Source organism: Cnephaeus nilssonii, assembly GCF_951640355.1.
Source record: "Cnephaeus nilssonii genome assembly, chromosome: 18".
Taxonomy (NCBI): Eukaryota; Metazoa; Chordata; class Mammalia; order Chiroptera; family Vespertilionidae; genus Cnephaeus; species Cnephaeus nilssonii.
The window spans coordinates 43,057,267-43,082,960 of NC_137089.1; the positions used below are offsets into that span (position 1 = coordinate 43,057,267).

General features: G+C 40.9%; 1 protein-coding gene across 2 annotated transcripts in view; it reads left to right on the forward strand.

The window, feature by feature from the left end:
• The window catches only part of ZFHX4 (zinc finger homeobox 4), a 365,425-nt gene that overhangs the window by 101,824 nt on the left and 237,907 nt on the right, over nt 1-25,694 (forward strand). The window contains exon 2 of one of the 2 annotated variants that reach the window (XM_079796736.1): nt 5,282-5,473. The exons of the other annotated variant lie outside the window; for it this stretch is intronic. The gene's annotated coding sequence lies outside the window, so the exon portion shown is untranslated. The remainder of the gene's footprint in view (nt 1-5,281; nt 5,474-25,694) is intronic. 2 annotated transcript variants of the gene reach the window in all.

Below are 25,694 nucleotides of genomic sequence, written 5' to 3' on the forward strand. Positions count from 1 at the left end.
AGAGTCTTAAAATTGAGTCATTCTATTCACAATGTATTTATAGCACTGGAAAACAGGAGAGTGGAATGCGACCCATTCAGACGTTCGCAGGCTATTTCCCCACTTCTGGCTCCCACCACAGAAAAGTCAGAAGAGCAGAAATGCAAATTTTCAGACATTGGTTCCACGCGAAATGGGCCAGACCGCTGCACCAGCTACTGTGACGAGACCAGATAGGACCGCGGCCGCCTACACATAAAGAAGACCATTAAGGAGAAGTTGTTTATTTCTGCTTCTGCAGAAATCATAAACACCAACCCTGAGCCTGACAGCGCAAGCTGTGTCCTGCAGTAAATTCTAGGACTTTGCCGGCCATTCTAAGCTGCCCAGTAAAAGTTACTGTAGCTAAATCCCCTATACATTTCATGAAATAATCCCAGTCAGAAGATGGTTTCATATTCACACACAGCAGGGTGTGCAACTGCCTATAGATCACATGCAGAATCTGAAATGTCTATTTTATCAAACCTGTGCAAATTTAACCATGACCCTTCGCCAGACAATAGGCCTTCATATGCTTTGCAGCTCAGCAGACACCCAGGAATTTTGTTTGGAAGTGATAGCTACTGTCTGTGTAATATTTAGGACCTATTCATGAAGCATCTGGCAGGAAATAAAAGGGTTTTCTCCACTAACATATGCTAAAGAAGGATGTGGTCCTGGGCTGACTCCTCCTCCCCTGATTTTTTGCAAATAGCACAACATAAGAGACGGTTGTTTCTGGCTGCCCCGCTGCCTGTCGTGGCTGTCAGGCGAAATCCCATGAATTATTGCTCTTCCAGATGTAAGAGATTTTCAGGCCGCCTTAAACGGCCTGTGGTTTGTGGTCCTGGAGAGGAGAGAAACGAGATTAAGCTCCGTCTCATCAGTGCAATCTGAAAAGATCACACAGAGGACTAATAATCAGACTTCTCTCCCAGAGCCAGACGTGAGAGCCATGTGTTCCTGTTTCAAGGTGATGTCACATTAAGCTTGTTGGAAGACAGTGATTAAGGTCAAACAATATTTGAGGGAGATCAAAAAAAAATATTTTCAAAGTGTTCAACCCTCTTCTGACGCTTCCTTGTTGCGTGTGCTTCAAGGCGAAGGACTGATCGTTTTCACGGATGGCAAAGAATGGGACGTGGATTTAGTCCTGCGATTCGAAGTTGTCAGCGTTTCTCAACACAAGGTTAATGTGAGAAAAATTAGAAATGTTCCCATAAAATTATAGCTTGACTGTTCGTTGTAATTTAGAGGATGCATTCATCACCATCAAAAAAAATCAAGTGTCACTTTTGGTTATCTCTAAAGGTCAATTTTGAAGTTTTGATTTTTTTTTCCTATTCTATGAACATGTCATATGGGTCTGGAAATATTCATTAAAAAATCAGCAGGTGATAGTTATGCTTTCTGATATGTAGAGTTTTTTTAAAGACATGTTGGTTCAGTTTTTGCCTCGGAAAATGCACTCCTGTATCCCCCCACAAGTGGTAAATATTAGCAGATTCAATAACCCCGGTTACCAATATTTAAAGGTTTTCATAACTATTTCCAGAATGACTCAGAAAATAAATCACACCCACCCCTAGTATGTACAGTTTGAGTCCTCAGGGAGAAAACTTATAACTCATTACATTTCTATTCCCTTTGATCAAATACTATATACAGCACCTGGATATTATAATTTTAAATAATAGTTATGACACAAACTAGGATAATGCTTAAAAACCTAAGAATCTGAATATGGTTACTATTAGTTCTTATCATTTATGGCAAGGAGAAATGGTGAGGGGTTTTGTGGCATGTTGCTAGAGCTCCATTAGCAAAATATTAATTATAGATCAAGAAAACATGTTTTTAAAGAAACACCTGGAAATAATCAACAAATATATATGTCTTAGATCAGAACGTAATTGCCCCAATTCAACCTGTATAACTTATTTTTTTTTTTAAGATGTAGCCTGTTTAAGTAATGGGGTAGGCTACCAGATGTAAAACCGCCCAGGCCAGCGTCTCTTTTCACTTCAGCTCAGGCACCTCACAAAGGTTCTCTAATGGGGGGGATCCCAATGAAACAGTGATGAAAACCACAGGTACAAGTGGCTTACATGAAAGCATTTATTGCTTTTCATGCGTTGCATTATAGTGGAGGGGGAAAAAAAGCCCTTCTTTGGAAATGCACTAATTATTCTACACTGGTTTGCCTCAAAGTCATTTTTACTAGGGGATGCAAGTGAAAGATCACAGCTGAAAAGAAAAAAAGGATCGTCATAACTTGGGTAGGCTCACGGGGTCTTATGTTCTGTGTGAAGTTGTCTTGAACTGAAACCTATGCTCCTTGAGGATTAAGGGATTGGAAAGCAAAGGCTGAGGCTGCTGTAATTTAAGCCCAGAGATTCCCTGGCACAAAGGTGCAAAGTGGACTAAGCCCATCTGACCCATTCCTTGTTCCGTAAAGAATAATTTTCCTTTAGAAAGTTTTACACTATTAACATTCCAAGGGTGTTATCATCTTTAAAGCAAGAGGTCCTCTCCTGGCTTTTACTATGTGTGCATTGAGTGCCTGCAGGCATGGAATAAGTGGACATGGTTTTAAATTACGGCATATGATAGCCCTTTGTATATCAGAAATAAGAAAAAAATTAAAAATTCATCATGATCATCAATGACTTGCATTTTCTTACTTGAGTTTATATTTTAGTCCTTAAATATTTTGTGGAGTTTTTGTTGTATTTTTGCTTTTTGTTTAGATTCTGGGGGGGGCGGGGAATGCTTATTTCCAAGTCAGTGAAATGTAAAAGTATTATTTATCCTTTGAATAGCAAAAATCATTTCTGAGCGGTGGAAAGCCACTTAATTCTAGGCATCTATTTTCTTACATGCAAGTTCAGTCAAGATGACAGCTCAAGGAGGGCTTCGTTCATTCACAGATTCAGTCATTCATTCAACAGCTATGAAGCACCTACTGTGTGTCACACAGTTAGGAACATCAGCTACAATGGTGTAATAATGCACATAATCCAGCCTTCATGTCTAGTAAGGCACACACCTATTAAATTAAAAATCAACCAGCTATTTAAACTGCAACTGTTACTCCAGCTATACAAGGGACACATAAGAAGGGTCATGAGAATATGGAATTCACATGAAAGTGATTTTTGCAGATACTTGTGGTTGTAATCAGTGATTTACTCCAACTAACTGAAAGCTTTATTTCTACAGTTTCTTAAAAAAAAAAAAAACACAAAAAAAACCCACCTTTAACTATAAACAAAAGATTTGGAAGGGCTCAAATTTATGTGTCCGAATTCTGGGTTTCATATTTAGTTTCCCACGTTAGGTAGGAAAACTAGTGAGTGTCAGAAGATAGTATTTCCAGAATAAGCCATTTCTAAATGGTTCTTACTGATTACATCCAATCCCCCTTTGAAAAGCCATATGGAGACAATAGATCATCTTAAAATATCTTAAAACATAAAACCAAAAATCCTGAAGTTTAGCTTTTGATTCTTCATCAGATCACATCAATCTTCTACTCCAATCCTGCTCAGATTTTCAGCCCATATTTCTAATCTCCTCTTTAAAGACAAAGTGTAGCATCATTTTCTTACCTCTAATTTGATAATGGATGTCTCATATCTTGATCTTTTCCATCTCTTTTCTTTAATTGAATGTACCAGGGTGACACTGGTTAATAAAACCATACATTCAAGTGTACAACTCAACAAAACATCATCTGCGCACTGCCTCGTTCATTCGCCCCCTTTTGCCTACTTTCATCTCTCCCTTCTCCCTTCCCCTCTGGCTATTACCATACTGTTGTCCATGTCTATGTGTCATATATATATATTTTTGTTTAATCCCTTCTGTCTCTTAGATTTTACTTCTTTTCTTCAGATTGTTATTCTATTTAGCTAAATTTTTATGCCATTTACATTTCATGTCATCACTGAAGAACCATTGATTATTGATTTGGTTAACTTTAACAATGTTGGTCAGACCAAATAGTATCAAGTATCCAGATCATCTGTGTACATAGATCAAATAGGCTTGTTCACTTTTCTTTTGAACCACTCAGCTCAGTTTCCCTCAAGTATTTTCAAGTTCTGTTTCCTTCCAGCCACTCTGATCCTGCTGCTCTTGAATTTGAACTCTTCTTCACCTTTATTGAGTTCACCTTCACTCAACTTTCAAATCAAATTACTCATGACATAAAAGTTTTCAAGTATTCTCCCTCTAATTCCAAAGGACTTACTGATTTTCAGATTTACAGAGTGAAATGTTAGTTTTCTGAACATGAATGATGGCTAAAGAGAACATTGTAATGAGAGAATTTCGGGAGCAGTATTAGTTTTAGAGGTTATCTCCAGGTTTAAAACAATGTTTATTGTATAATGCTTGCAAAAATATAGAAAAAAATTTTAAGTAAATAAAAATAACATGTAATTCAATCAAAGTGGGGGTTTTTAAATCACTTTTCTTGTATGTCATATAGCCTCAGGAAAAAATTACTTATTTTTATTTTGTTAATTTTAAAAAGTAGCATGTAAACAAAAGCACTACTTAAGGAGAATAATAAAGATGCTTAATCACTATATTAACTTCTATTAAAGGCTCTTCTCAAGTCAAACTTGATACCTTTCATTGTTGAAATTTTAGATTTTTTGAATATTTTATAGGAATCATTTAACTTCCCCTCCCTCATTATTACTGCAAAATGTAAACATTTTTTTTAACTTACAAGGGACTCCGCACAGGCAATAATATCTCATTATTCCATCATTAGTCATTCATTCATCATAAAGTAGATAGTGAGCCCCTACTGTGCATTGGTGGGTTGTATATTGAAAAATCAAAAGATGTAAAAAACAGCAACCACATCCTTAAGAATCTAACATGTTCTTTTAATTATTCCCAATGTTTACTTGAAAAGGGAATTCATTTTCATGTTAGGGAAGTAAATTTTAAATAATAAAATGAAAACTTGTCTTAGCTTCATATCACATACTCCAAAGTAAAATGCAGGGATTTGTGCATTACACTGAGTGGCCAGATTATTATGACCACCCCATCAGTACTTCGTTGGGCCACATTTTGCCTTCAATACTGTGGCAATTCTTCTTGGCATTGACTTTATGAGATGTTGAAAGGTGATGCGAGGAATCTGACTCCATGCCTGATGAATAGCACTGTCCAGTTCTGTGAGATTTGATGGTTGTGGAACCAGCTGCCTGATGGCTCTTTTAACTTTGTCCCACAGATGCTCAATTGGATTGAGATCTGGTGATTGTGGGGGCCACCTAAACAAGGTAAAGTCTTCCTCATGTTCTTGAAACCACTCCTACACAATACGAGCACCGTGGCATGGCGCATTGTCTTGTTGGAAGAAGCCATCTCCATTGGGATACGCCATCAACATGATAGGATGAACTTGATCAGCAACAATACTTAGGTATGTTGTGCTATTCAGATGTTGTTCCACACGAATTAAAGGGCCCAAATCATGCCAGGAAAACATGCCCCAAACCATAACACTGCCCCCACCAACTTAGAGGGTTGTACTCATGCATGTGGGGTGCATGTTTTCATGCTGTTTCCACGAAATTCTCACTCTGTCATCTGCATGATGCAACTGGAAACATGATTCATTGGACCACATGACATTTTTCCAATGCTCGACTGTCCAATCCTTGTGTTCCTGTGCAGATTGGAGACGTTTTATCTTGGTAATTGCAGACAGAAAGGTGTTCGAAGAGGCCTTGGCTTCCATATCCCATATGATGCAGTGTATGGCTAATTTGCCTACAAACGTCAGGTGGTCATAATAATCTGGCCACTCAGTGTATTTAATACTAGAGGCCCAGTGCATGAAATTCGTGCATGAGTAGGGTCTCTAGGCCTGGCTGGCGATCAGGGCCTATTGGGGCCTTCCGGCTGCCAGCCAGGGCCTTCTTTCCCCGGTTGCAGGCTGCTGACTGGGGCCTTACTTCGTTCCGCACCACCCCCTGGTGATCAGCACAAGTCATAGCGAGCAATCGAACTCACAGTCTCCTGGTCGAACTCCCGAAGGAACACTTTGCATATTTAGCCTTATATATATATATATATACTAGAGGCCCAGTGCACAAATTCGTGCACCAGTGGGGTCCCTTGGCCTGGCCTGCAGGATTGGGCCAAAAACAGCTCTCCGACATCCCCAGAGGGGTCCCAGATTGCGAGAGGGTGCAGGTCAGGCTGAGGGACCCAGCCGGTGCACAATTGGGGCCAGGGAGGTTGGCCAGCCAGGGAGGGACCAGGGAGGGCTCCAGAGCGTGTCTGGCCCATCTCACTCACTCCCGATTGGCTGGATCCTAGCAGCAAGCTAACCTACTGGTCAGAGCATCTGCCCCCTGGTGGTCAGTGCATGTCATAGCGAGCAGTTGATGATAGGCCTTAGCATATCATTAGCATATTATGCTTTGATTGTTTGAACGGCCAACTGGTCGACCAGACACTTAACATATTAGGCTTTTATTCTATAGGATAGATTTTAGTAATTCTAGTCCATACCTTGCTGTGGATATTAAGTTAGCTTTTATAGCAAATGGTATTGCATGCTAATAGCACTACACACAAGTGCTACTACCTACTACATCAAGTTCTTTCTTTCCTGCAAAGTAATAGAAGTCAATAATACTCTAATGACTATGTACGGTGCCAGGTGGGTTCTGGAATATCATAGGGAACACTTTGTGAAGAATATGATTGTCTAACCACTATGCTCTGCACCTGAAACTAATACAAAATAATATTAAATGCAAACTGTAATTGAAAAAAAAATTAATGTTACAAAAAAAAAAGCTGAAAGTATGAATCTTGAAAGTATTCCAGTATCTCAAATTTGCATGTGATGTTGGAAGGAAGGGATAACTCTCTCCTGGGTTTATGGGTTTCTATCTGTAAAGGCTACTTTGGCCAACGCTTCCCATTTATAACTTTAAAATCCTATCTTGAAGGTTCAGACACCCTCTCTAGCAGTAGAAGTAATTCCATTTCTATACCCCATGTGCCTCTTGAGGCCAGATCTGCCAGTAATGCTTAATTGGGTGGAAGATAGTGGAGAGTACCAGTTTATCATACAGCCAACTGCCACAGAACTTTCTCGCTTATCTGAGGTTGGGCTGTGTCTGGGTTCAGAGATGAAAGGTCAGTTCTTTATCCACTAAGTCCCCTAGACATTCCAAAATCCCCAGTACATTACAAATTTGAACAGTTTAAGCTCTCTTAAATAAAGAATCTCCTCTTCCTGTAAAGTATACAGAGTATATAGATACAGTGGAGAAGAAACATATGAAAGGTCACAGCTATGACCTTTTAACATCAATAGTTTTATTTATAGCCAGGTGCTTAGTCTATAGGGCTTAATATAAAAGCATGAAGAAAGACAAAGGTAACTGGTTAGCTTTATAATAGCTATCTGGCTATATAAAATTTGTCTTTTTACTATTGAAGGGAGAATAAAAATGGTAAATAATTAAGGTGACAGCTATTTTAAAGTACAGAATAACATATCTCAATTATTTTAATTGAACATATTACATTTCTTCTAGATACCCTGAAATAAGCTACCAGATTTTAAATGAATAGGTTTATTTCGTCATGTGTGTTTTATTTTTATTCCTATCTGCTTCCTTGTCACCTGTTTGGTGTCTTACCATATTTAAAATTACACATGGGAGCCTGGCCGGCATGGTTCAGTGGTTGAGTGTCAATCTATGAACCAGGAGGTCATGGTTGGAGTTCCGGTCAGGGCATATGTCCAGGGTGCAGGCTCAATCACCAGTGTGGGGTGTGCCAGAGGCAGCCGATCAATGATTCTCTCTCATCATTGATGTTTATATATCCCCCTCTTCCTTCCTCTCTAAAATCAATAAAAATATATTTTAAAATCTATATATATAAAAGCCAAGCAACCAGAACAACCGGAATGACCAGTCGCTATGATTCGCACTGCGGCTGGCCAATTGGCCCAATCGGGGGCAGGGCCAGCCAGCCAACTTCCCATGTCCCTTCCCCCCTGCCAGCCCAGCCCCGATCGCCCCAATCAGGGCGGGCTGGCTGGACCCCACCCGTGCATGAATTCGTGCACGGGCCTCCAGTAATAAAATAAAATTATACATGGGAGAGTTGTAGATTATAGCAGTCAAAACCCTTTTTACTGGAATTTTAGTAGTTTAGCAAATGGAGCGAACACAGACATATGCATTCATTTCAAAATAGTTCTCTTGCACTTTGAAGAAATGCCCAAAGGTGCACTGGGAGAAGTTCAAAGCTGTGGGAAAACCCACAGTGGGAGTAAAGTGTGAGACAAGGCTGGAAAGTAGGCCACACGGGCTCCGTGTGACAAGCTGAAGAGGATGACAATCCATGGGGAGGCTGGGGAAGGTTTTCTGGAGAAGAGAGCCTGACCTCAGTTCCCGACTCCGTCCTAAGAGAGTACTAGGAAGCTACTTTGGACTCTCCTTCCATTATTTACAGAGAAGAGGACCACTCTGCTTTCAACCCCCTGGGTGGGGAGATAATCAGAGCCTGAGAAATTACTGTCTTCTCTCTCTCTCTCTCTCTCTCTCTCTCTCTCTCTCTCTCTCTCTCTCTCTCCACTGATGTACCTCTCTACACACCCTTGCTGGGAGGGAGCCTTTCACTGCTATGGTGCCCTTTGTTCAGTTTCTTATCATTTGTTAATTTCATTCATGTTAAAGTAATAATGGAGACTAACAGATAACCTTTTATTTATAAGTGGAACTTCCAGAGACAATGTCTTTACCCCAAAGAAGTAACTACATTGGTCAGAATTTCAAGTGCTCTCATATCTGTGTATAGATTTGTCAAGATGCTCCTCGGACTCCATTTTAAGGTGAAGGTGGTCATTGGGACTCTGTGTTCTAGTTCTGGATTCCACCTCTGCACACACAGCTGCCCTTCCTGGTGTGATAGAGGAATCTCTCTGTGAATGACTGCCGGCACTTTAGAGACAAACCCCCGCACTGCTGTGTTTTCTAATTAAAAATATACCTGCTTAGTCATTAAATAAATAAACAGTATTAAGTACCAATGGTAGGTAAAAGCCCAAAGGATCAGAATTGATAAGATATGGCTTATCTTCTAGTAGTAGAAGCCCAAATTCTGGAGTGGGCAGACCTGGATTGGATTTCCAGTCACAGGCCCATTTGATTTGGGGCTCTAGCCAGAGGGGAAGCCTCATCTCCACAAAATGAGGATAACACAGCATCTGGGTGTGGTCATTGTGAGGCTAAAGTGGGTTAAGTTCTGTAAATTTCAGGGCTGGTTTATAGTACACATTCATTTAATCTCAATTATTATTAGTATTACTGAATTAAATGTCATTTGTACGATGGCAGAATAAGAAAAGTCAAGATTGTTAACAATATTTAGGTGATCCATTGCAGTCAAATCTATAGCTGATTATACTCCTTTTTGTATTCATTTTACGTGTCTAATATTTATCAGTAAGTAGATTGAGAGAGAAATCTAAGATATCTACACTAATAAAAGAGAAACATGCAAATTGACCATACCTCTGCTACGCCCACAAGCCACACCCACCAGCCAATCAGGAGTGAGTATGCAAATTAACCCAACCAAGATGGCTGCAGCCATGGAGCGAGCAGGAGGCTTGGGTTTCCCCGGCAATGGAGGAAGCCAAGCTTCCTGCAGCCCTGGCCTACCCTGGCCTCCGCTCAAGGCTACAAAGTTTCAATTATAGAAGATAAATAAATCCCAACAAAAATGGCAGCAGCCACGGAGCTGGAGAGAGCAGGAGGCTTGAGTTGCCCCCGGTGATGGAGGAAGCCAAGCTTCCCGCAGCCCTGGCCTGCCTGGCCTCCGGCTCAAGGCTACAAAGTTTCAACTATAGAAGATAAATAAATCCCAGATACCAGGGCCTCCGCTTGGGTTGCTGGGGGGCATGGCTGGCCTGCAAACCACCATAAGCCCCTCACCCAGGCCACCCCATGCCCTAAGGGAACCCCCACCCTGATCTGGGACACCCTTCAGGGCAAACCAGCCGGCCCCCACCGTGAACCAGGTGTCTAGTCTATCCTATCTAATAAAAGAGTAATATGCAAATTGTCACTCCAACACACAAGATGGCTGCCCCCATGTGATCAAAGATGGCTGCCACAAGATGGCCAGTAGGGGAGGGCAGTTGGGAGGGACCAGGCCTGCAAGGGAGAGTAGCTGTAGGCAATCAGGCCAGCAGGGTAGGGCAAGCCTGCAAGGGAGGGCAGTTGTGGGCAATCAGGCCAGCAGGGGTGGGCAGTTGGAAAGGATCAGGCCTGCAAGGGAGGGAAGTTGGGGGCGACTGGGCCTGCAGGGAAGGGCAATTGGAGGGGACCCAGGCCTTCAGGGGAGGGCAGTTAGGGGCAATCAGGCTGGCAGGGGAGAAGTTAGGCATCAATCAGGCTGGCAGGGGAGTGGTTAGGGGGTGATCAGGCTGGCAGGCAGAAGCAGTTAGGGGCAATCAGAAAGGCAGGCAGGCGAGCAGTCCTGGATTGTGAGAGGGATATCCGACTGCCCGTTTAGGCCCGATCCTACCAGGCAGTTGGACATCCCTCAAGGGGTCCCAGATTGGAGAGGGTGCAGGATGGGCTGAGGGACACACACCCCTGTGCACAAATTTCGTGCACTGGGCTTCTAGTATGTAGAATAATCAATGATAATATATTACTAGTAAGATTCATTTCCTTTAACTATAATCTCCTTGGGGGTCTCTGGAAGGTGACTATTTTAACCTCCCTGAGGAAGGAAAGGGGAAAAACTTGCCCGCATTTTTTACAATTGGAGATTTATGTCAGATTGTATTAGAGAATCATGGTGGCATCATACAGAATCAGAAATGGGGCAGTTATCAACCCTCCTCTCTCATATCCTATCCTCTGAGACCCACTGGCAGCTCTGAAGAATTATTGTCCCCTTTACACTACCGAGTCATGCTTAGAATGAGAACTGGTCCAGGTATATGTTGGGACTTCAGTGTCACCAAGACCAAAACACCTTTATCACGAGGAATAATTCCTGGCTCCCCCTGTCCTCAGGTTTTCCTCGTTCCCATTCTTTCCATTTTCATTAGTCATTTTAATGACTGAGTGTCTACCATGCCCCAAACCCTGCACTGGGCCCATCTGGAGAAGCTGAACAGAGCCCAAGCCATGATCTCTGTTCCGGATAAGGTTATAGCCTAAACAAGAGAACCAACAAAAGCACCATCTTCAGTGAACTGTTGTTTATTTACATTGTAGAAAATCAGATATCTAGTGTTTAAAAATATAGATTGTAAAAGGACTTGTATGCATGCATATGAGCATAACCAATGGACACAGATGGGGTGAGGGCATGTGCTGGGGAGTGGGTGCAGCCAGGGAGAGGTCAATGGGAGAAAAAGGAGACTTATATAATGCTTTAAACAATAAAGATTTTAAATTAAAAATAAATAAATAAAGTCATTTAGGCGTATATATATATATATATATATATATATATATATATAGAGAGAGAGAGAGAGAGAGAGAGAGAGAGAGGCGGGGAAAGAATGTTGTAGAAAGCAGATGGTGTTGACCTTTAGGGACTGGGAGGAAGCTCAGAGTGCTTAGTTTGTGAAAAAAATAAAATAATTGCATCACACACTTTTGCACACTTTCATCATATATACTATACTCCCATTAAATTTTTTAAAAGGTTATGCATTTCTTTTTCTTTTGAATAGAACAGATACTTTACATAGAATAAGAAGACACATTCCTTAGTCTCAACAAATATTTTAAAATTTGAATTATAATTTAAACTTGTAAACGATTAAAAATTAAAATGATCTTAAGTTGTTTTACAAACATGAAAATAATCTTTATTCTTGTAAATGAGTTAGTGCTGATTCTTCAGTTATGCTTTTATTTGTAATAATATCATTCTATTCAAAGCCTCTAAGATTGTTCCCACATATTCAAGAGATACTATATTCCCATGGTCACCCTAAAGAGTACTTCCTGCCCTGGCCCGTGTTGTTCAATGGTTAGAGTGTTGTCCTGCGCACCAGTGGTTTGGGGAGGATTTTGGGTTCAATTACCATTCAAGGGCATGTACCTGGGTTGCAGGTCCAATACCCAGCCCTGGTCAGGGCCCATGTGGGAGACAACCAATCGATGCACATCGATGTTTCTCTCTCTCTTTCTCTCTCTCCACCTCCCCACTCCCTTCCACTCTCTCTAAAAAAGAATCAGTGGAAAAAATATACTCACTCCTCAGGTGAGGATTAATTTTTTTTAAAAAATAGGAGCACTTCCCACCAGAAAAGTCAGCACACCAGCTGCTCTGAAATTTCCATTTGGGTCTCTTATATTTTGTGCCTACCAACAGCTTATTTAATGATGTCTTGAGCAAACAAGCAATTGCATTCACTGTATTCTCCTGGTATTAAACTATATGAACATCCTTCATTTTTTTTCATGAAAAAGTCATTTCTGTGTATGATTTACTTTTAAAAAATGCTCAATTTCTGCTGCTGAATATAAAATGCATCTAACTCATGGAAAAAAATATAGCACCAAGCTAAGCTGATCCTAAAAATTGTTTTAAAATTAATTCCATAGATATCATGTAATTTCCCCAATAAATATACTGCCAAACTACACATAGCAAATAGTACTAAATTTACTCCTCTCTGTAGAATTTAATCCTATTGAAAGCATACTCCCTTGAATTTTCCTTAGATTTCATGCCACAAGGTTCATCTCCTAAGCTTACCACATTTTGGACTCCTCTTTCTCTACCCTTATTAACTAAGATGATTCTGTAACATGTATTAATTTCTGGAAAGCTCTTGTTCATTCTTTTGAGTTCAACCCCAGAACTCACTCCCTCTATACATATACTTTCTCAATGTAAACAGATTTGTCCGTTTTTTTGTGTGTGTGTTTTTTTTTAAAATACGTTTTTATTGATTTCAGAGAGATGACGAGAGGTGGAGAGAGAGAAAAACCTCAATGATGAGAGAATCATTGATCAGTACATCCTGCACACCCCCTACTGGGGATCAAGACCACAGCCTGGCATTTGCCCTGACTGGGAATGGAACTGTGACCTCCTGGTTCATAGGTCAATGCTCAACAATGGAGTCACAATGGCAGGAATATTGCCACAGTTTTAATAACATGACTCTTAGCATTCACTTCCAAATCCAGGTTCCAACCATTTCCAACTGATCCTATAAGAAGCCCGTTCATCTTTGAAGGCTTCTTTCCAAGTTCTCTACTGTTCCAGTTGATTTGTGGCAGATTGCCCTGCTTTAATTTGTGTGGCTTTGTGATAAATCTGCATAACTAGGAAAACAAAACTTGACTTAAAGTGTTTTTAGCTGATTGTCTTATAATCATCTGAATATTGTCTGTATCAGTGTTTATATTTTCTCCTTCATTTCAGTATCATTTAATTATATTTTCTCTTTTCCTTAATAACACTTGCCAGAGGATTTTCCACTATTTGGTTTTGCTTCTGGTTTTGACATTTTTTTTTTCTTTTTTGTCTAGTCATGATACAATTTTCAATTTTACTTAAGAAGTGTATTTTTTCTTTGCTTTCCTCATTTTTCCTCTTTCACTCATTTTACTTCTGCAGAGGAAATTTTTAAATGACATAAAACCAAAATACCAAGTTAACATGATTCCCCCTTTCACAATGTATACATATAACTAGCTATCATATTTTGCACTTTAAATATCTAATAATTTTGTCAGTTACACCTCAATAGACATCCTCTCTAATAAAATGGTAATATGCAAATTAACCATCACTCCGCTACATAAGCCATGCCCACCAGCCAAGCCAAGCCCACCAGCCAATCAGGGCGAGTATGCAAATTAACCCCAATCCAATATGGCTACAGTCACAGAGAGCAAGGTTTCCCAGGTAACAGAGCAAGCCAAGCTTTCCATAGCCGTTGTAGGCCTAAGCCTCCACTCAAGCTACAAAGTTTCAATTATAGAAGGTAAACAAATTCAAACAAATGGTGGCAGAATGGAGCTTGAGAGAGCAGGCCAGGGTTGCCGGCGGCAACAGGGGAAGCAAAGCTTTTCGCACACCCTGGCCGGGCTCACCCGCTTAAGGCTACAAAGTTTCAATTGTAGAAGGTGAATTAACTGCCACAGAAATGGCTGCCGCCCCAGAAATGGCTGCCGCCCCAGGCTACAAAGTTTCAATTGTAGAAGGAAAATGAATTCCAGATACCAGGGCCTCCCCTTGGGTTGCCAGGAGGCGTGGCCGGCCTGCAAACCACCACAGGCCCCTCGCTCAGGCTGCCCCACACCCCAAGGGAACCCCCACCCTTATCTGTGACACCCTTCAGGGCAAACCAGCTGGCCCCCACCCGTGCACCAGGCCTCTATCCTATCTAATAAGAGAGTAATATACAGATTGATCATCACTGCAACACACAATATAGCTGCCTCCATGTAGTCAAAGATCCTGCCCCCATGTGGACACAAGATGGCCACTACAAGATGGCCAGCAGGAGAGGGCAGTTGGGAGGCACCCGGCCTGCAAGGGAGGGCAGTTGTGAGGGACCAGGCCTTCAAGGGAGGGCAGTTGAGAGGGACCAGGCTTGCAAGGGAGGGCAGTTGGAGGTGATCAACCCTGCAGGAGAGGGCAGTTAGGGGTGACCAGGCTGGCAGAGGAGGGAAGTTGGGGGCAAACAGGCTGGCAGGGGAGCAGTTAAGCATCAACCAGGCTGGCAGCGGAGTGGTTAGGGGGTGATCAGGCTGGCAGGCAGAAGCGGTTAGGGGCAATCAGGAAGGCAGGCAGGCAAGCAGTTGGGAGCCAGCAGTCCTGGATTGTGAGAGGGTACAGGATCGGTCCTAAACGGGCAGTCGGACATCCCTCCAGGAGTCCCAGATTGGAGAGGGTACAGGCTGGGCTGAGGGACAACCCCCCGCCGTGCACGAATTTCGTGCACCGGGCTTCTAGTAACAAAATAAAATGAAAACATTAAAAAAGTGAACATAATTTCAAAATACTAAAAAATAATACTTCATGTCAAGAGTAGTTCTGTGTGTGTTGTTAATTTTTAATTTTCTTAGTATGTATGTGGGCTTTATCACATTGAATCATGCTAGTCGATTGGTCTGCAATGAACCTATATGTAGATGGTCTTCCATTATATAACTTGAAGAGCAACAAAAATAAACCTTCCCCAAAAAATATCTCCTCTGGTACCTTTGTCCATTGCTCTCCATTCCAGTGCAAATTAACATCCAACTGTAAGGTTCTTGGTAATTGGATACCAATAGTGGTTGTTCTTCTCAGCTATGGTCCTCTGACTTCAACATCCATAACAATGGCTGAGAAAGCTGCTTCTTAGCAGACAGAAGATCTAAAGTGGGGGCTAAGAATCTCCAATTTAAATAACTATTCCAGTTGATTAGGAGAGCAGTCATCCTAGAACCTCTCTCTGAAAAGTACTGCTTTGGGGATGCAAGGTGAGCCATTCATTTCCCTGGATCTCTCCTTGTTTGCACCTCAACACCTGACTTTCTATGGGTTGATAATCTAAGACAAAGGACAGGAAAACCTCAGAGAAAGCAGGCATTAGAGTGATAACCCAGGAGGAAGCAGTTTTGAAGGCGCCACACCAAGAAGGATGCAAGTCACGTGATTCTCAGGCAGCAGTGTCCATAGAATTGTGGGCAACGATGGAATGGCTTCGTATGCACATTCCCCCATACAGGGGCCACTGGCCACGTGGCATCTCTGCACTAGAAGTGTGGCTGGTCCAACCAAGTACCTGAAATTTTAGTTTTATTTCATTCAAATTCATTTTAACTTCAGTGTACATTGCCACATGTGATAGTGGCTATCACATCTGACAGCACGGGGCTGGGTTTTGTCAAAGGCTGGCATAGGGATTTAGCAACAAGAAAATTGGTATTAAATTAAACAATTTCTAGTTCAGCTTTGTTATTTGGGATCACAGTATCAAGTCTTGATATCATGCTACCCGGGAGAGTTGTAAAATTGGCAAAATGTATTTACTAATAGTTTCTCTCTCATTCTGCCAGTCAAATAAATTCCCTTCAATACAGAAACCATTGAAGTGTATTTTCAAGAAATCTTAGTGACAGTTTGGCAAATGATAGGTAGAAGAAAAATATTGGTGGTAAATTTCCTCAGTATACTCTTCAAACTCTTTCAAGCTAAATTTTCAGTGGACATTGAAAGTTTTATTATGAGTTAGAAAATTAAAAGATTTTTGAGTAAGGAAACATTATTTTGATGGCTAACACAGACAGTGACCACATGACAAGGAGTGTGTTCTGAGCCTTATATGCATTATTTAATTTAACCTAAATAACACCATGAGGGACACATTGCTCTTAATCACATTTTGAGATGAGAACATGGAAAATCAGGGAAGTTAAGTAACCAGTCCAAAGTTGCACAGCCAATCAAGTTGAAACAAGGCTGGAGACAAGGTCAGCTTGCCTATAGATCACTATGCTATGCCTCCTCTTTCTATTTAATCTTGGAGTATCAGGTTTGACAAAAACTTTCCTCAGATGTTTTGTAATTTAAAAAGTCATTTCTACTGTACAATAATTAAACTAATAACATTTACAATAACAATAAGTGCTCTTTAATACTAATACTCTTTCTAAATATGGTGATTTCCACCACAATCAGGTCCTTCAACTCTATTGAGCACCTTGATAAGTAGGGGTTTGTGATGATGGGTCTGAGATAGATTTGAGAGCTGAGGAAAGCTGACCTTCAAGAGTGGGAAGAGCCCTAGCCAGTTTGTCTCAGTGGATAGAGCACTGGTCCACTGACTGAAGGGTCCCAGGTTCAATTCCAGTCAAGGGCACGTCCCTCAGTTGCAGGCTCTATTCCTGGATCTGGTCAGGGCGCATGTGGGAGGCAACCAATCAATGTGTCTCTCTCACATCAATGTGTCTCTCCCTCTCCCTTCTACTCTCTCCAAAAATCAAAGGAAAAATATCGTCGGTGAGGATTAACAAAACAAAACAAAAGAGTGGGGGAAAACTGGAGTTCTTGATGGCAATTCTGAGATGGGAAATGAAGAGGAGAGATGGGATTGGAGAGGGGAGGGAGAAGAGAGAAGGGCCATTGAGTTTTACGAGGAGGGATTCAACATGGATTAAAGGGCCAGTGGTAGCCCAGGAACATTTTAAAATCAGAAATAACTCACGTCCAATTTACTTATTTTGCTGCAATAGAAACCCTTCCTCCTCTCCACCTGTCTCCCTTTAAAACATTATTAAATTTCACTAAATTCGCTAATGTTTGTGAGAGTGTTTTTTGCTTGTTTGTTTTGTTAAGAAAACATAGTTTCAATTCTATGCTAGCTCAGAAACCTGGAAATATAAGGAATGCAAACCTCTCTTCCTGACCCATCTTCCACTCCAGTAATTCACAGAGTATCTTATCTCTGGTTTCTGAGCTAGTGTAATTCAGTGTATTAGCTATTTTTCCCAGGATTTTAGCATCTATGAATTATACATGCTTTCAAATTTTTCATCTAGGTTATGTATAATAATGCTCATAGGACAAAGCAAATAGTAATGTTTTCTAATATGAAACTTTTCTAAGTTTATGTTAACCAATATTTTACTGGTCAGAAAAATGTAGGCAAAACAAAGCATCTGAAATTCAGTGGAACACAAGGATTTCTCATGCACAAGATGCCATAAAGACTGAATATTGTAATACTGGGTAGAACTGGAATGTTTCTGAGACAGTGTCTGATTTAGTGCCCATACCAACCCTCTGTAGTAAACTAGGAAGATATCATTGTCCCCATTTTACAGAAGAGCATAAAGGAGGACACACAAATAAGTAATTCACATCTTTGCTTCAATAATTGCAAATTCTTATTTTAATTGCCCATTCTAGAAAGTTACCTAGGAGATGAAAAGTTTTATAACTTATTGTATTTATTTCCTCTGCATAGAAAAATCACAATTAGTTCATTTCACAGATATTTATTGAGCATCTACTTATGCCTGACACTGCCCTAGGTATAAAAAAAAAAAGCATTAGAGGTCTGTGCTTCCATGGATATTTTGGTGGGATTGAAAGAAAAGAAACAAACAATAAATAATATGGCAAGTGATGATACTTACTGAAAAAGAACAATTACGTAGGGAAATGGAACATGTGGTTACATGAATGGTGAAGGGGGTGCTCTCTTAGATGAGAGCGGATGGGAAAACTCTCTCTGAGAAGCTGCCATCTGTGCAGAGACCTGTGGAAGCTGAGTACATCTGAGGAAACTGTATCCCAGGCAGTGGGATCCGCAAGTTCCATTGTGCTAAAGGGGAAGTATGCTTGGCTTGTTTAAGGAACAGGAAAAAAGGTGAGACTAGAATGGAACACATGACAGAGTTGTGGTGTGGTAGTAAGTAGGTCAGTTGGGTGGGGGACCCCACCAGACATGGGTTTCTAAGCCATGGGAAGTATAGATTAACCATCAAAAGGACTTGACCAGAGGAGGGACATGATCTGACATTTTTTTACAAGAATCCCTCTGGCAGTTGTGCCCGATGTGGACTGTAGGAGCAAAAGTGGAATAAGGGAGACCAGTGAGTAGTTACTGTGGTAATACAGACAAGACATCATGTTATTCAGACTAGAGTGATGATGATAAAGGTGATGAAAAGGGCTCTGAGTTTTGGATACTTTGGAAACAGTGCCTCCGAAATGGCTGATAGTGTTGCATGTGGGGTGGGAAAGAAAACAATCAAGTATTATTTTGTCCTGAGTAACAAGAGTTGCCTATTACTAAAGCTGAGAAGGAATCACAGATTTAAGATTTAAGGAGCTTGTTGGACACATTAAGATTTGGATACTCATTACATACTAGAGGCCCAGTGCATGAAAATTAATGCACTGAAGGGGGGTCCCTCAGCCCGGCCTGCCCCCTCTCACAGTCCAGGAGCCCTCAGGGGCGGCAGGCAACCCAGCGATCAGGGGAAGGTGCTTCCCCCATCACACCTCTGCTGCTGCCACTGCGAGCAGCACAAGCCTCCGCTGGCCCTGGTTACCTGAGCCTTGGGCGGCCCTGGGTGGCTGGGCAGCTGCCATTGAGGCTTGCCTACACCTTGGGCATCAGCTGGGCAGCCACTATCCGAGGCTTGCCTGTGCCTCAGGCCAGCCCTGGGCAGCTGGGGGGCTGAGGGGACTGGGGGACTCTGGAGGCAGGCCTTGCCATGCCTGCCACCCCAGCAGGGCTGAGGGGACTGGATGCTGCCATCTTGTTGCTGTGGGCACCACCATCTTTGAGGGCGTGGCAGTCAATTAGCATATTCCCTCCTTATTGGTTGTGGGCGCCACCATCTTTGAAGGCAGGGCAGTCAATTAGCATATTCCCTCCTTATTGGCTGTGGGCACCGCCATCTTTGCGACAGTGTGAAGGTCAATTAGCATATTCCCTCTTTATTAGATAGGATATCCACCTGGAAACTATGAGATGGTTTCCCTGCATAGGAATCAGAAGCCAATTCTGGATAGGTGTGGGCTACAGGGGGGGAAATTGTGAGTATACAGAAAATGGCTAGTATTTAAGGCCTTGGGGGTGGGTGTGGTCCTTAGTGAATGAGAGGAGATAAAGAAGAGGATGGAAGACTGAATCTGGGATGCTCTCACAGGGCCAGAGAACAAGGAGGGCTCACGGCTGAGATGGTGATGGAGTGGCCAGTGGGGCGGAAGGCAAGATGAAGAATGTATTGCACATGGTCAGTGGGTAGCTTGTGTTACAGCAATTTCTCAATTTCTCAAAACCGCTGACCATAGTCCTTTGATCTCATCAGCTCCACTTCCCAGGACTCAAAGCCAGCATACTTGAAGAAGTTAGAAGCTTTCATACAATTAGTCACCCATCTTGACGTGGAGGAGCCAGGAACCTTCTCTTGAAAGTTAGACCACAATGCATGCTTCACTGCTCAGGCTCCCCCAGCTAGAGCAACTCAGGCTGTACTTAGCTCTGACCCTTCTTTCATCTCAAATCCTTGAATTAGCTAAAACTAAGCTCTTATTCCTCATCACTGCCACCCACTGAGCAGAGCTAGACCTGTAATTCCCAGGAGACAGAGAACAAAAAGAAGGATTCTGGTTCGTAAGTTTATAAACAACCAATTGTGTGTTAAAGGTTAAATACATTTAGATGTGTGTGGTCACATCACTTTCTGTTTGCCAATCTCATTTTATATAACCTGGACCAACAAAACCAACACGAGGGGAGACGCGCAGGTACAAGGTCAATTCAAGGGTTCAACAAAGCGCTCAAAATGATAGAATCAGCAGATAACATGCTTCGCAGGTTGCTAAGATACCTTAATCTGGGAAAAGAATCAGAATTAAGTTTTTGTTAAGAGGTTTATCATTCCCTATCCTGATCCTTTGATAGAGATAGTCTATAGGAATCTTAGCTTAGCAATTAGATGGCTGATATAATTGGGGGAAAGTTTTAAAAAGGGTTTGAACGGAAAGATAATAGCTTAAGAATTTGAGAAGTCACTTGGGGAGAGTTGGGTCATCTTGAAGTTGCTTTCGTCAAGTTTAAGCTATTTAGAAGATTTTCTCTTTGTAAAGGAAAAGAAGCTAAGCAATAATATTCTTCAATGTGGTTTTGCACCTAATGGACTAGTCATGGTCAAGTAAAGCCCATTTAATTAAGAACAAAGTGATATTAATAAATCTTGTTGTCATTTGTCCTTTGTGAAAATTTCTGGTTCTGTGTATTTCACATGCTGCTATTCACCTCAAGCCATTTAATTCACATTTTACTTGGGAAAAGAAGGAGATGCTGTTTCAGGCTCAATTATCCTAGGCAGTGTCATTAGAAAAAATAAAAGAAGAAATCATATTGCCTATTTTGAAAAATATTTGCAAGTTTTAATTTTTCATAAACCCATTGAAAAAGTTGTAAAACAAAGAGCTCTCATAACCCCTTTATTCAGATTTAATTATTTATGACTTGCCCCATTTGCTAGTAATTTATTCTCTCTCTCTATTTCTCACAGTAGATAGATGAGAGAGAGGGAGGGAGAGGTATGTGTGTGTTACTTTGTGAAGCATTAGAGAGTGAGTTGTAGACATGGTACATTTTGTCCCTAATTCTTCAGTGGATATTTCCTGAGGATAAGGACATTTTTATGCATAACCACAGCACAAAGTCACGACAGTTAACATTTACACAATAGTATTGCCCGTGCACAGTCCATATTCAAAGTGTGCCAATTCTGCCAATAAAACACCATGTATTAAAACGATAACTTTTTACCAATTCAGGATATATTTCAGGATGACACATTACTTTTAGACATGATGCCATTTTAACCTCCTTTAATCTGGAATATTCTTCAGTCTTTATTTATCAAATATGGCCTTGACATTTTTGAAGAATGCAGGCTATGATAGAAAAATATGGAAGAAAACCTAAATGTTTATCATTAAGGGACTGGTCAAATAACATAATTTAACCACATTAAGAAAATCTACATGTTTATTAAAAGTGAATAATGTTCACTTATTGGGTATGGACATGGATATGTGGCCATGCTGTATTAAGTGAAACAACTATTTATAGAAAGATGTATAGCATGAACTCATTTTAAAACGTGTGTGTTTGTTTATAATACATAGAAAAGTCTATGAATGGTTTTCTTTGAACAGTGTAGATAGATTACATGAGACTTTGAACTTGACGCATTTCTGTATTTGAGTATTTTATACTATTCACATTATTTTTAAACTTCAGAATTTTTTAAATAAAATAAAAAGATTACAGGCCATGGGTTTCAATAACAATAGATAGTAATATAAGTATATGAAATATACATGGAGATGTGTCACTTTATCTACTGGGAGGAACTGGAAACAATGGTACCCCAAAACAATGTGGACACTCAGCACCCACATCATGGCTTCTAAATACCATTTTTCTCTAAAAAGAGCCTTTCAGAAATGGCTGACTATGGCACTGTAGCTTATATTCTACTGGGAGTGAGAAAAATGAATCCGAAATAATTATATTACACAAGGTAATTATGGATTATGAGAGGTGTTCTAATGAAATAGGATAAGAGAGAGATCAAGCTTTGTTAAGGCGGATAGATAGGGAAGGATTCCCTGAATGTGTGCCATTTAGATTGAGATCTAGAAGGAAAGCAGGTCAGCCACGTGCAGAATATGGGGAAGAGACTTCTAGGCATAAGGAAGAGAGAGGAAGAAGAGCCTGGTTTAGAAGCATTTGGTTGGGTCACAGAAGACAGGAAGCCGCTGTGGCTGGAGCATCGCACTGCTCCCTCCTGGTGGTGGTGGCCATACTGGGGAGAATGTGAGTCTGATGTGAAATGAGGTTGGAAAGAGCAGCCTGAACTGGTAAACCCAGCAATGCAGAGTCTATTCTGGGCGCAATGGGAAAGTCTCGGAAAGATTTCATGCGAGTGGTGACATGATCTGACCCAGGAGTTTCAAAGATCACTCTGGCTGCTGTGGGAAGAGTAATGTTAAAAGGTGTGAGGATGGAAGCAGACCAGATGAGAGACTATTGTGAAAACCCAGGCAGGAAAAAGTGGTGGCCAGCCCAGGGGTGGTGTCAGTAGAGATAAAAAGATGTGGATCGATATCAGTTCACACTTTCGAGTTAGAAACACCTGGATTTATGTTAGATTAACTGGGGGAGGCGGCTGAGAAAAAGGCCAGGTTAAAGGGAGATGTCCAAATTCTCTACTTGGGATTAAATTTAGAGAAGAAAATCAACAACTCCATTTTGAGCATGATAATGTTGAGATGTTCTTTGAAAACCAAATGGAAATATCAGATAAACGGGAAATTTATAATTCTAAAGGTCTAATGGGATTTTCCAACTTGTTTTTAAAATATATTTTATTGATTTTTTACAGAGAGGAAGGGAGAGGGATAGAAAGCTAGAAACATTGATGAGAGAGAAACATCCATCAGCTGCCTCCTGCACACCCCCTACTGGGGATGTGCCCACAACCAAGGTACATGCCCTTGACCGGAATCGAACCTGGGACCTTTCAGTCCGCAGGCCGACGCTCTATCCACTGAGCCAAACCGGTTTTGGCAGATTTTCCAACTTTTTTATGAGATTAAGAGACAATATTTAAATGATAACATCTGTATAACTTCATCAGAAATGAAAAATTAAAGGAAACCTTAGTCACCTTCAGAGTTTCTGCAAATTTAAATAGCACTGTGCTTAAGAAAGATGAAATATTGAGAATTACCTACATGATTTAAGGGGCAAATTATGAGCAAAATTAATTTTGTGAGATAGAAGAACTACAATTGAATAAAGGAGAATAAGTTAAACATCAGAAATAATTTTCTGAGCAAGAGTAATTCAAATCTGGGCATCTTTTAAGGGCTTATGAAAGATCCTTCACCCGAGACATTAAAAATGAGACTATATAAAGCCTCATTTAAAAGGGGAGAAAAATATATTACAAAGGATATGGAATAAATGTTCTAATAATGTTTTAAAAATTATTAGTATTTATGGAACCAAATCCAGTGAATTAAATGTTCTACCTTTTCCCATAGTAACAACTATTGCTCTTTGTGTAATTTCTTACAGTTGGTGGAGGTGAGGTTAAATGGGCCAGTGTAATATTTAAATGCCCTTTCTGGAAGTTTTTATAATGCTGAGCAGAAAATATTAAGGTGTATATCTCCCGTAAAATGGGGATGTGCCAAAAAGAAGGAGCAGAAAATCGGTGATGCTTGGGGGAAAAAAACTAAATTTGTCTTCACTTGAGTGAAGGCAAAAATAGATATTAGAAGAGTACAATAAAACATTTAGCTGGAAAATGTCATTGTTGCAAATAAATTAATTTGATCTTAGCTGCAAAGACTTTTCATTCCAAAACAACTCTCCTAAACACAGTCTGTGTGAATATAATGGATTTTGTTTTAAAAAAAACCCTGATATATCATTTCCATTTTAAGGTTAGATCTTAAAATCAAATGTATTTATCATTCTCTTGACGACTATTGAGAAGTTGTTTGAGGCCAATTGTATTCTTGATACAGAGCATTGGTAATTGTATAAAGGCGTTGAAAATATTTTTCAGTGAAAATTATTTTAGTATACCATTTCCATAAAGGCAGTGATTTCAATTAAAAATGAGCATGGCATTTATTTCTGCATTGACACTCCAATTTGTTTGCAAAATAATTTGAAGCCGGGTATAGCACTACAAAGCTGGGAAGCAAAGCCTCTGCCATTACACAGCATTGCACATCTGAAAAGAGAGATGTGAGGGCTGGTTAAATGCTGTGAAAAAAAGCAGGAGGAAAACAGTGCTGGGGTGAGTAACTGACTGATGTTGGCAGGGCTCAGTAGGTCATCATTAGGAATGACACAAGCATAAGGCAATTCCTAGGGTTATTCAACCTAATGGGCACGGTACCCAGTAGGACTGGACACTGCATTTACTGCTTAGACTTACATAGGACTTTACAGATTCAGAACATAGTCATCGGGCAAATAGGAGGATGGAACAGTCAAACAGTAGGGTAGTGTAGTGGCCTTGAAATGCTGTAAGTAGATGATATTCCTGAGATCCTCATAAAAGCTTTATCACTAAAAGTAAGGCCACAGACCTTATAAAACAAAAACCAAAAAAGAAAGGGAGGGAGGGAGGGAGAGAAGGAGGGAAGAAGGGAAGAAGGGAAGAAGGGAGGGAGGGAGGGAGGGAGGGAGGGAGGGAGGGAGGGAGGGAGGGAGGGAGGGAGGGAGGAAACAAGGAAACAAACAGCTAATAATGCTACCTGAGAGAACTTCCACATCACAGGCTCATAATAGACAGTTCTTCAGGGAGAGTGAAATCCATAGTCTTACCTCATACGGAACAATTGGTGTAGCATCCCAGCTGAGTGCCTCTTTATTTCTTCACTCTGATATCATGTAACCAAAGCAGGGACTTCCCCTCAGGCTCTCCATCTTGCTAGAACCTCCCTGAGCCTACATCTCTCCTCTCTTCCAAATCGCATTGTGAATCGCAGTAATGAAAAGCAAACGTTACCGTACAATAGTTCTGTTCAGTCCTGTTTTACTCATTGTGTTGGCTCTCTCGTTTCAAACCACATCTTCTTAGAAAGACTTCTGATTTTTAAAGTGAAACTAAATTGTAATGGTTATGTCGAATATTCCCAGTAATGCAAAACCCCTGCCCTCCTGGCAAGCAAACTACTCCATTAATGAAGAGCAAGATGATTGGGGACATACTGCCCTGGGGGTAGGTCCCGCTCTCCAACCCTTGCTTATTGTCCCTATTGCTTCCTTAGAGCATCACAAGGAATGAATTCTAGAATGAATTCTTCATATATGTAGGAAAACAGTTATATCCTCAGTCTTCACTTTTTTAAACAAAACAGTCTCACCTTTTGAAACCAACAGAATATTGATCCTAGAGCCCTCACCATGCTGGCCGTCGCCCCAGATATGTTCCATCTAAACATGTGCTCACAAGAACCGAACACAAGGCCCAAATGTGGTTACCCAGGATGCGATCTTCTTTTTAGGAACTTTCCTATTACTATTCCATTAACAACAACAGCAGTGACCCATCAAACAACTGGCC